Below are 13,111 nucleotides of genomic sequence, written 5' to 3'. Positions count from 1 at the left end.
TGATTGTTTTTGCATGGGTTGAACATTTGTCTGTTGGTGAAGGAGATCCTGAAAGCTGCAGGGTTCAAACTGGGCAGTTGTGTTGTGAACTGGTGGCTCTCTGCCTGCTCAGTGCCGTACCTTCACCCTGCAGCTATGAAATGATGTTGAGTTGCAATGACACATGCTGTGTAATTGCAGATCTAGATTTTGTGACAGCGTGAGTAAGAGAGGGGGAGGTGGGAGCGCGTGTGTGGTAATGGGGAGAATCGGGACTGATGTGTGGCCCCCCTTGGCTCCGGCAGCTGCTCATTCACTGTAAGAATACGCCCACTCTGATATACAGTACACAACTGACTGCATTATCTGATTATTCTGTCACTGTGCACATCACAAACTGATCTGCTAGTAGTTGGATCTGTGATTATATTCCCTTTTATTAATATTTATTATTATTAACATACATTTTTGTCTAATACTTAAGCGTTAACATTCATAACTTATTCTGCAAGTTTTCCTTTTTTATTGAACATTGTGAATTATTTTGATACCACTTTATAATAACTACACCTTAATTTGCCTTGTAAAGCAAGATTGATTTGGCATCTTATAACAGCGTTTTGAAAATAAGTGATTAAAGATTGTTTAAACATGCACGAATCACTCCAAAAAACAACTTTGAGAGGGGAAACGAGAAGGGGAAACAACTATAACATTGTTAAAGGCACTGAAAAGTCAATTTTGCACAATATGTCTGCTTTAAGGGGTTAGATTTTTAAGATGTTGTTATTATAAAGTGTTACCATTATTTTTAGTGAGTCCAATTCTATGTTCTGCTATCTCTCATGAAAATACAATTTTGCCATTCATCCTTTTTACTTAGGGGATATCTTCTTGTGAACTAAAGAGAGTGGAAGCAGCAGGTATTTTATTTGTTAGATTAGATTAGCCTTTGTTGGAGCAGCAATGGACACAAACACACTACACGTACAACAGACAATAGACAAAGCAGTCACACCACATTCACATGCTACATCAATCCAATAGTGGCAGTTACTATGAAAAACATACTGACAAGATGCAATACAATACAAATTTCTCAACCAATTCATTGATACTTTCCAGTCCAAGGCACCTGCAAATTGTGCCCAGTCCGGCTGCTAAAAACACATCCTGATTTACACATGTCTGAAAAAAGGTATAGCACATTATCACCCAAAAAATACAAAACAGTGCACTAGTAGCCATCAAGATGTGACCAAGATGACATATATGACACTGTATAAAAATAGTAACCAATGTGAATTTGTAAGCCTGTCATGATAACAAATTTTGAAGCACAATATACTGAGATAAACGATAGTACTGAAACTACTTTATACCACTGGCATAATAACAACAGAGCAAAGTAATCCCAGTAAACCTATTTTTAGATATACAGTATCGTTAAAAGATATGAACTGCAACAAATGAATAGCAGAATGAACCAATAATTAGCAATAAAAGTGATTTATTCTACCCTCTACAGCTGAAATCTTACCTTATTACATTAAAATAGTAAAAATCTCCACACCTTTTGAAAGAACTTAAATGATAATGGTAAGTCAATATAGTAATTATAGTGGTGACTGTGTATTTGGTCATAAGTGTAAAAATATGCTCAGGCTCTATCTCATAAACTGCATGAGTCTGATAACAGGACAGTGCCACAAGTCGCAGCAGAAGCAGTTATTTAACAGGTGTGCAGCAGTTTTACAACTTTAGTAAAAAAGATGAATGATCAGACATTTATAGCTCACGCGCTCAACTCTGTGATCGAGTGATATTTTACAGCTGCTACAGAGGAAATTACAGTTTGGAAAAGATTTATACTCATAGTAAATAGCAAATTATGGCTATTCCTGACCATCTGGGAAAAATAAGCGAAAGAATTGGCGGTGTTCACTATGGTACGATATAGAAATTTGGTGTCACGATTATCATGGCCAAAATAATTCAGATTAACGATAAATATGAAAGTTGCTGACAGATAAAAAATGGATATGAATATTGATCATTTGAATATTATGAATAGGGGTGTGCAAAAATATTGAAATATTGATATATCATTTAATCATTTAATGTGATGACACAGTATTGATAGCGTGGCCTGCTGTATTGATATATATCGCTAAGAGTATTTTTTTGGTATATTTTACTGAATTATTTTGTTAAAGCCTTACAGTTTTGTTGCTTGTTCAGAGGAAGGAAACTCGTTTATGCAGCATATTTGACATTTTCACTGTTTTGATGAGTAAAATGTTTGTGTTTCATATTCACTTTGCACAAGAAGTGGTTTAACAAAGGCTTTTAGGTTCACAGCCATGATTTTGAAGTTATTTTTTATTGAACCATATCAAATCGATTTGAAATATATTATAGAGGTATGTATCGTATCATGGCCTGTGTATGGAGGTATGTATCGTATTGGCAACTTCTTAATGATACCCAGCCCTAATTATAAATAGGTTCCATATTTAAACAACTGTTATAGTGTTGTACTTTTTTAATGAAAGTAAAAACAACAATGATCTAAAAAAAAAATAAAACATCATGAATAAGTATATTTTTCTGCACATTCTGGTGATTTAAGATTTATTATCTTTCTTGTCAATTTTCACGATTATATAAAATACAGTTTATTGCCTCATCCCTAGTGTTCACATGAGAAGATGTCCTATAGTATAAAATATAATTTGATGATGGAAATATATATCTCTGTAATTACTGGGCCTAATGTTAGTATAAATAAAAGTTAAATATAGTTTCACAGTAGCTTCAGAATGTTGCGCCATTGTTAATTGTTGTCAGCTGAAAGGACCTTCAGCTATAAATTTAATATTGCGTGTTTGTTGAGCCAATCCTCAATAAATAATTATAAGATTCAACATTTGTGTATCATAAGTTAGTTCTTCCAAAATAGTTCTTCCAAAAACGCTGAACCTCCCATAGAGTTTTATAGACCCCTGTCCCCAATCCACAAATTCTAAACTGTGAACATAACCTGCTCACTGCACTGCACTTTGAAGGAAATAGTAGTTTTGATTGTTAATCTATTAGGGAAGTAATGATATCCAAAATTCTCTATATAATATTTTCACAAAGAACATCTCATGGTATGAAATTTATCGCAGTATTTTATGGAAGTTAACAAAACTGTGATTCTGCTAGTGTTCTCTTATAATCCAAATAATTAAGATTCAAAAGTGCCTATTAACAGTTATTTCATCATGTAGATTGGACTGAAACAGAGCAAAGGATCATGGTCTATGTAGTCCCATCTGTTTTTGCTGCACCATAACAATTAATTTAAGCAAAGAGACTTAAGATTCGATATATTATGATGGCCCACGATATTACGACTTTTAATGATATGATATCACAATATTTCTGTTATTGTTACATCCTTACAGTCTATCCTTAATATTTGCTGACCCAGTATTGTGGCATTGCTCATGAAGACATTTGACTGCACTGAAGCCAGGTTTGTGGATTTCCATTAGAGCCATGTTGTGCCCACGAAGCTGAAGGAGCCAGTGCCTCTTTTCTCTTGCAAATCTCCATTTAAAAGACTGGGTTGAAAGGCATGGTTGCCATTGAGGCAGTGAATTGATTATGGGTGCTTTGGTGGGCTCTGGTTTGGCATCAGCAGCAGGTACATCAGAGGTGATAGATGTGATGCCAGTTAGAGCTGTGGCTACTGCAAAACATTCTTAAAGGGTCCATATTACGCGATTATCTGATCTGTGTTATGTTGTTTCCTCACCCTGTTTCATCTTGTGATGTCATGATGTGATACAGGAAGTTTGTGTTTTTTAACTCAAAATCATTTGGATAATTTCAGCCCTGGAATTGCCCGTCCTTTCTGAGCTAAAGGTAAAATGTAGCTGTTAACTTGAAAGCTACCACTACATGACATCACAAGGTAGAACAGAGCATTTTGAGCTTTGGAGATGTAGATAGACTAACAATGCAGGATTACTCAAATGTGTGAATGAAACAAAACGCAACTTCGGGCATGTTTTTGAGGAGGTAACACCATTATAACATGTCTTAAAGCTCACAAGAATAAATTTTGTGTAACATAAGGACCTTTAACCATACTGTGCATTGCAAATAGACACCGGTGAAACAAAAATAAAAGATTACCTTGCGAGTATTTTATTTCAGTTCAACCATTTTGGCAACTTCATCATACACAAGTTTAAATTGTCTCTACAAAACAACAATTTTGGTATTACTGGATATTTCTGTGTATTGTCAACCTCAGTTGTTAATTCATTGTTGTGCCTGGCAGTCTGTGGTTTGTGTGTGAGATATCTTGTACCTTAGATCCTCCTAATGTAAGGTTCTTTCGGATAGAATATAAATCAGAAAGCCTGAACAAATATTAGAAACTGCTGCTTTGTGCATTTTGCTTATTGTGCAAATAGTGAAAGTGCTGGTGCCTGAGATGTGTGTTAATGTGTGTAGTATTAACACTTTGTCCCAGCCCTATTGAAGAATCTGGTTAATGTACTCACACACATGGAGCAGAGGCTGGCACTGATCCTGTGATCAAAGTGCTGCTCATAATACTGCTGTGATTTCCTCTGCAGCCCGAGCAGCTTCATATTGGCCTGTCATCTTCCTCTAGTCGACTGGACCTAATCCACGCAGCCTCCAGTGTGAGTTGAGGGGAATAACAGCAGAGATAGAGGGCAGATTAAGAACGCAGTCAGGAATCAGGAGCAGGAGAGAGCACAGGCAGAATTAGACTAAGAATTAGACTAACTACAGTACTGCATATGGTTAGAGAGAGGTTTGTTATAATGCTGGTAGCTCCTTAAAAACATACCTGGTGTTACTTTTTGTTTCATTCACACATGTTTGAGTAACCCTTTATTCTCTCTTCCACCTTGTGATGTCATGACCGATACGATAGATACCTCGATACATAAGCCATGATACGATACGTAACTCGATACAGTGAGGTTACGATTAGACACAATTCAGTATGATATATTTGAAATTGATTCGATACTGTTCAGTTAAAAATAACGGCTAAATCATGGCTGTGATACTAAAAGTCTTGGTTAAATAACTTCTTGTGCAAAGCTGAAATATGAAACACAAACATTTTAATCATCAAAACTGTGAAAATGTCAAATGTGTCACATAAACAAGTTTCTTTCCTCTGAACAAACAACAAAACTGTAGCGCTGTGACAAAATAATTTAGTAAAATATACCAAAAAAACACTCTGTGATATATACAGCAACCCACGATATCGATACTGTATCATCACATTAAACAATATGATATATCGATATTTCAATATTTTTGCACACCCCTTGCAAAAAGCTATAGTTTTCAAGTTAAAAGCTATGTTTTACCTTTTTGTTCAGTAGTCATTGACAATTCCAGGGCTGAAGTCATCCAGATTATTCTAGTGAAGGTGTATGGAGTTTAAAAACACACAATTGTTTTCTGTTTAAGAGAAAAACTTTTAAACGTGTGAATATAGAGAAAAATCCCACACGCTGTCTTACTTGCAAATTGTGAGCTTTATTAGGACAAACCGTGCAATGTTTCGGCACTAGTGCTTCAACTCCAACGCACCCGTCTCAAGTAACTGATGTGCGAAGTTCTCATTCTTTTAAACATGTGTGAATAAAACAAAACACAACTCTAGGTATGTTTTTGATGAAGAAACAACATTAAACCATAGATCAGAAGATAGCGTAATATGGACCCTTTAATAGTTATGTAAAAGTTTTGGTATTGAATTGGGTCAGTAATGTCTTCGTGCAGTTTTGAGCATTGACAGACAGTGATACAGGAAGCGCAAAAGGCCAATCATTGCTAATCAGTTGATCCAAGAGTGTTGTATTTCTGACTATATTTTTAGGAAGGTTATTTGTAAACAATTTCCTAAAGGTGATTAAATTTGGTAATCCTTGTACTGTCACTTAAGTAAATATATTATCTGAATTAAGTCCTAGAAGTAAAGAGTTTGCCGTAAAAATACCAGACGAGCTTTGATGCATAGTTTACAGTTTTCCCTGCTGTGTTCAAACAAGCGGAAGATAATAGCTGTTTTTATTAGATTTACTTCCCATCAGCTCTGGCCTTGAGAAAAGAGACCACATATCAGAGTACAGTACTTGAGTGTAAGAGTGCATGTGTTTTTACAGTTTTAATGGCCCAATATTACGCCATTTTCTAATTTATGTTATAATGCTGTTTCCTCATCAAAAAAGTGGTACTTGGAGTTGTGTTTTGTTTCATTCAGACATTTTTAACACATAAACCCTGCATAGTTTTTCTCTCAAACTGAAAATGCTCTCCATCTGATGTTATGGAATTGCCAATGTCTACTGAACTAAAGGCAAAAAGTTGCTGTTAAGTTGAAAACTAATGCTTAATGTCATCACAAGGTGGAACAGCGCATTTTAAGCTTTGGAGATGTAGAAAAACTAATAATAATAAAGGGCTACAAAAACATGTGTGAATGAAACAAAACACATCTCCAGGTAAATTTTTGAGGAGATAACATTATATCAACAACATGGCTTAAAGCTCATATCGGTAAATGTTTGCTCAATGTAGGACTAAAGAATAGTTCCATTCTCGGTTTGAGGTTGAGTTCGTCAGTGTAACGTTAATCTGAAAGGACAGGACTAGTCTGTGCAGGTGCTGATGACTACAGGGCATAATCATCCAAAACATCACACATTTAAATTGTTGTAATGTTTTTATTTGTGGCAGAGAAGGCATGTTGAGTTTCCTGAAATCTAATACTGCTTGCAAGAATGTAATACCTAGTGTGTTCTTTTAGGAAGTTCTTCTAAGTCTTGTGACTTATGTCAATATTTATATCCTATTTCAGCGTTTCATATTTGCCCTCTTCTTTAACAAAACTTAAACTCAATTGTGTGGTATTCAGCTGTAAGTAAATTAACCTATGTCAATCTCAATAACTAATACAATCAAGACTTTTTTTGTATTGCTATTGGCAATAATCACAGTTAAAATGTAAAAGTAAACTTAAACTTCTCCTGCTCATGGGTTTTAGCTTCCTGTTTTATGCAACATTATACTGAGACTCCCTAAATCCTCTGCATTTTGTCCAGGGGTGGGGCTTAGTCTTCCATGTCAATCAAAGTCAGTCACACTAACTGCTTTCCATGGAAAGTAAGTCAATTTCATAATCAGCAGATGACGTAATTATAGCAAATATTAAGGTTCAGTGACATTGACAGTATGCTTTGTAATTCATTAAATAGGGTTCAGTAATACCTTTATTTATTTATCACAAAGGATAAATGTATTTGTTTATCATTTTATTTTGTCTCAAAATTGCAGCTCAGATTCAGGGTTAGTCTTAAGAACTTACCTGATCCAAACTCTAACTTTAACTTGTGTTTGGGGGAAAATCGTGCCATGATGTTTCACCGTAAAGTAAAAGAAAAGCTGGATGCTTTTTTAGTACAATTTTAGGTCTAAATTTGCTTTGTCTTGTCAAAAAAAGTCAGTTTTTTTAGACTTGGCAGCTCAGGCGACACTGTTTAACATGGGTTGCCATGGACGCAATAAAATGTTAAATCCCGCCCATGGACGAAATGCTGAGCTTGTAGGAAGTCTTACCATACCTTCTTATATTCAAAAGGTGTAATATTTAGTTTTAAATTGTTAATTGCTATGACAACAGTCTTAATTTGTCATCACTCTGAAACCCATGGAATCATTAGTAAGACTTGAGGTCCTTTAAATTTGCTCTGAAAATGTGTTTTATGAGCCTTATGTAAGGTGTACTGTTTACTTGACAGTGGAAGCGTTGCATCTCCTGTCCACACGCTGCAGTAACAGAACACTGTAAACTGACACGGCAGCTCTTCTCCTCACAGTTCATTAGTCGTTTGTGACCAGGGCTCTCGGTAACAGTAGTCCATTGTGTCCTGTGAAGTGCAGGGCTAGACTTTTGTCCGCTTCATGGTTGGCAGCAGTTCCACCTCATCTACAAGTCAAGTCATGATCAGGCTGTTTGAGAGCATGTGTCAGCCTCTTAAAACTTATGAATGAACATGAATAAGAAGAGGGACTTGATGACTGCACGTCCACGGCCATACAGGAGGAAAGTGTCTGTTTGTCAGTCCTAGCAACAGGACTAAACTGTTGTGTTAACCACTTCACCCGAGTGCATGAAAAATAATCAGTGAGCAACATTTAATTGGTAAGTTAAATGACTACGTAACTTGCCTAGAGAGATTGCCACCTGTTTTTCTCCATGGAGATGCTACTTTTTTCACTCAAAGATTCTATATGGCATTAAACATATCTACATAACATAAACATATGTCCATATTAAGAAAAGTTATTTTTTGAACGGACAAAATAGCGAAATAAAAAAAAAAAAACAGGATCATATCGGGTGGGTTAATAAGAACATTTTAATACCAAAATGACGAGGCTCACTGCAGCAGTTACAGAGAGAGGCAATAATATTCCAATGTAAGGCAACGCAGAATGCAGCGGCTGGCACGTGAGCTATGTCCATCCAGTCTGTGCTCTCATCTTTAGCCTTAGTTTGTTATGTTCAAATCCATGGATGGATGCTTTAGGCTCATAGACCTATGGTAAGTTACCTGACCAGGCCAGCATTACAGAGCTAAGGATGGTTGGACAGTTGGTTTGGGGATCTGTGGTGTTGCTCAGTTGAACACAACACACCTCGCTGACCACTGTTTGCCAAAAGTTTTTAAAACAATTTACAATGCTGTCTTTAAAGGTCCTATATAACACAAAACTGACTCTTGTGAGCTTTAAGGCTTGATATAATGCTGTAACCTCATCAAAAACATCCCTGGAGTTGTGTTTTGTTGCATTCACACATGTTTGAGTAACTCTTTATTATTAGTCTGTCTACATCTCCAAAGCTCAAAATGCTCTGTTCTACCTTGTGATGTCATGAAATGGTACTTTTCAAGTTACCAGCTCAAATTAGCCAGATGATTCTAGTGAAGGTGTATAGAGTTTAAAAACACACTGGAGCACTTCCTGTATTACCTCATGACATCACAAGGTGGAACGGAGTGTTTTTTGTTTGAGAGAAGAAATCAGCCTAAATGTGCAGAGTTTGTTTGTTAAACTGTGTGAATGAAACAAAATAACAGTGTAATGTGGGCCCTTTAATTGTCATAATACTTTCCTCTTGTCCCCTGCACAATGACTTAAACGTCCATCTGATTAACAAGAGCGGCTTCACCAGGTCATCTCGGCCTTAGCTTGATGCTGATTGGTGGATTGCTGTTGTCACATGACCTGATGATTTGTTTAATGTGAGAGTATTAAGTGGTGTTGACATGTTTTTTTGCTGCTGACACTGGTCTCTGAGCCCAAGGCTGTGTCAGGGCTTCAGGAACCAACCAGACAGATCTGCAGTGACTTGAACAAACAGACATGATGTAACCATCTGAGAACATCAAGACGAGAGAAAATATCTGATGGATCAAGAGTTTTATTGTCTGTTAATTAATCAAAAATGTTCAAAAGAGAGCCTTTAAATGTCAAATATTGCATGTGAATATACTGCAAAATCAACCATCAAAGCTCAGGATTATCACTCCTTACTAGGGCTGGGTATCCTTAAGAAGTTGTTGATACAGTACATACCTCGATACAGTGAACTTTCCATTCAATATGATATATTTCAGATGAATTCGATATGGTTCAGTAAAAAATAAAAGCTGTAATACTAAACCTTGTCTTTGTTAAACCACTACCTGTGCCTAGTTAATATGAAATACACCCTTTTTAATCAACAAAACAGTGATGTTAAATGCACTGCATAAACAAGTCTCCTTCCATTAAACAAGCAACAAAATTGTAGCACTGTCACAAAATATTTTAGTAAAATATACAAAAAATACTCTTGGTAATATATCGACACACTTCAATCATTCTCTATGGTTTTTACTATAATATACTTGATTTTTAAATTGTCTTTCTTTTTTGCTGTCCTCTAAATGAACACCATTGTTAATAGCAATTAACAACTGCAAATCATGGCCACCACTAACTTGCTTACATTTCTCATAACATCAAATAGAGTCAAGACTTCTCCTCATGTCTGTCTTGCAAAACTTGGCAGCCATTTACCCCATGTGATCAGTGAATATGAGAGCTCATTCAATACATTTTAACTTTATATTCTCAGACACTTTATCAGCTATCCATTATTTTGAAACAGGAAGAAGAAAATGCTATTTTAGAGCTTTATAGCATGTAATATTGTTTTGTTTGTTATGTTTTGAGGCCATTATTCAACTGAGCTTCTGCTTGAGCACATTTTTCACTAATTACTAACTCACTAATTACTTTGTGAACGCTTGTAATATACTCTTCCTGCCAACTATAATCTTACTGACGCAGTCTTCTATCAACTTTTAAATACATTTTCAATCAACAACAATAAAACGTGAAGCTAACATACTTAATGGTTATTTTCCAGAATTGTTAGCCATTAGCACATAGTAGCTTTCGTGGTCTAAATGCTTCCAACGAAAAACTTAATGGAAGTGGGTGTTGATTTGATCTGATGTGGCAATGTTAACTCAAATGTTCTTCATGAAAAATGATAAAATGTTAAGTAACAGCAACATCACAGTTGATGCAAGTACTAAGTATGCATTTAATTAAGCCTTAGAGGTATAAAGATAGGCTAATCTAATAAAGCCTTACTGAGGACTGCAACTGATTAAAGGTCCTGTATTACGCAAAATTGACTCTTGTGAACTTTAAGACATGTTATAATGTTGTTACCTCATCAAAAACATACCCACAGTTGTGTTTTCACATGTTTGGAGATATAGACAGATTGCATTATTAGTCTATTTATATCTCCAAAGCTTAAAATGCTCTGTTCTATCTTGTGATGCCATGTAGAGGTAGTTTTGAGTTGCCTTTTACCTTTTGTTCAGTAGCTATTAAAAGGGCTGAAATCATCCAAATGATTCTAGTGAAGGTGTACGGAGTATGCTGTTTTTGATGAGGAAACATTATAACATTGATCAGAAAATAGGCACTAACTGGCGCCAGCTAGTGCCTCCGCTCACTTTCATTTCTCTCCAACGACTAGGTCGGGAATTGGAATACACTAAATGGTTTGCAAGAATCCTGGAAGTTGTAGACTGCGTACTGGCCAATCAGCGAAGAGCTGTGAAGCCATGACGTCAAACTCAAGCGCCTGTCTGGGTCCCTTTTGTGGTGCAGCACAACAGTAAACAAAGCGATGGATGTAGACGAAGTCAGACATTCTGTGTTGGCAACGTTTCCCGAGATCGAGGATTTAAAGCCGGAACAAAGAGAATGTTTGGTGAATTTTACCAAGGGGAAAGACGTTATTGCCCTTCTTCCTACGGGATTTGGAGCATTACATACATCATGACGAAATAGCAGCAATTGGTTAAATAAAAAAAAGTACCTGCCTACCGCCAAGCGAACGAATCCTAATGCTGCGAGGTCAGTGAAACCGGCTGATGAATCATGCTAGTAGTATGGGCCCTTTAATTCAAATGTCCTTCATAAAAAAAACAATAAAATCTTAAGTATCATTATCATCACAGTTTATGTAAGTATTAGTATGCATTTCATTAAGCCTTAGAGGTATAAAGATCAGCTTATCTAATAATGTCTCACTGAGGACTGCAACTGATTAAAAGTAACTGCTCGTAGTTAATTCCTCTCGGCTGGTTTATTGATAAATGCTTTTCACTGAACTCCTTTCAACCCACTGTTCAATATTCTCCAGTAATCTGCATCCTCTATTTCCTCTTGGTTTGAATGGTTTTCTGAGGCTGAGTTAAAGGCCAGAGCTCCCAAATGCCACCGCTCCTCTGCTGCTCCAGTGTGGCATTGATGTAAATTGTTGGAGAATGTGGTGTTTCTTGTTGGCTGGGCTCCTTTGGGTGCGTTCACCTGGTGTGACAGCCTGGGCTGGGGCAGAGGGGGGGGGGTCTGAGGGTGACACAAACTCTACCTGTGTTAATGGTTAATCCACTCAAAGAAAGTCAACGTTTGCTGCTGAGGTTTCTGCTTCACACATCTCTTTGTTCTGTTCACGCACGGTTCTTCATGCTCTTCAGGTAGGAGTCTTTCATTCTCAATTACAGGTTGTATATTATGCAAAACTGACTCTTGTGAGCTTTAAGTCATGTTATAATATTATTACCTCATCAAAAAGAAAGTGTGCAACAGACTAAAGTAAAAAGTTCTGTTTATTTTCATTCATGCTTATGGTGTTTGTCCAGGACACAATACTGTACTTCATTATGGCCTTATGTTAAGTTTCCTTTCCCATTGACCTTTCCTTAAAGATTTTACCTCATCAAAAAAATACTTGGATTTGTATTTTGTTTCATTCAAAATATTTAAGTAAGCCTTTATTATTAGTCTGTCTACATCTCCAAAGCTCAAAATGCTCTTTTCCACCTTGTGATGTCATGAAATGGTAGTTTTCAAGTTAATAGCTACCTTTTACCTGTAGTTCAACAGAGTCTTATGAAAGTGTATGGAGTTTATAAACACATCGGAGCACGTCCTGTATTACCACCTGATTATTACAAAGTGGAACAGAGTGTTTTCTGTTTGAGAGAAGAACTCTATGCAGGATTTGTGTGTTAAACATGTGTGAATGAAACAAAACAATCTGTTGCTGTTGATGAGCAACAGCATTATAACTTCAGATCAGCAAATAGTTTAATGTGGGCCCTATAACAGTTTTAATGCTGTATCTCTCTCTGTACAACTATAATAATTTATGCAAGCTTAATAATAAGTTGCAGATGAGTCGATGTGTCAAAGGCTGTTGCATCAGGAGCAGCCGGTGCATTCACCTCCATTGTGCAGCTCAAGTGTTAGCAAAGCCACAGTGACTGATGGGAATGTGGTAGTACTGGATCAGTGCCAGCTTCCTGTTAGCTGCTCTTCTGTTCCTGCAGGCTAAACAACTGTTGCATTTATCACTATTCAAATACAGGACCTGCTAACTCCACAATACATGTGGTTTTCTTATGTGGCGATTGCTTTTCAGTACTACTACAATATTGGTAGT

General features: G+C 36.5%; 1 protein-coding gene across 3 annotated transcripts in view; it reads left to right on the top strand.

Moving 5' to 3' along the window:
• ppfibp2b (PPFIA binding protein 2b) overlaps positions 1-13,111 on the top strand; it is a 62,278-nt gene that overhangs the window by 673 nt on the left and 48,494 nt on the right. The gene's annotated exons all lie outside the window — the stretch shown is intronic.

This window comes from Boleophthalmus pectinirostris, unplaced genomic scaffold (assembly GCF_026225935.1).
Source record: "Boleophthalmus pectinirostris isolate CB_2022bp ecotype Guang Dong unplaced genomic scaffold, ASM2622593v1 HiC_scaffold_2, whole genome shotgun sequence".
Taxonomy (NCBI): domain Eukaryota; kingdom Metazoa; phylum Chordata; class Actinopteri; order Gobiiformes; family Gobiidae; genus Boleophthalmus; species Boleophthalmus pectinirostris.
This window is presented reverse-complemented; position numbering and strand designations above follow the sequence as displayed.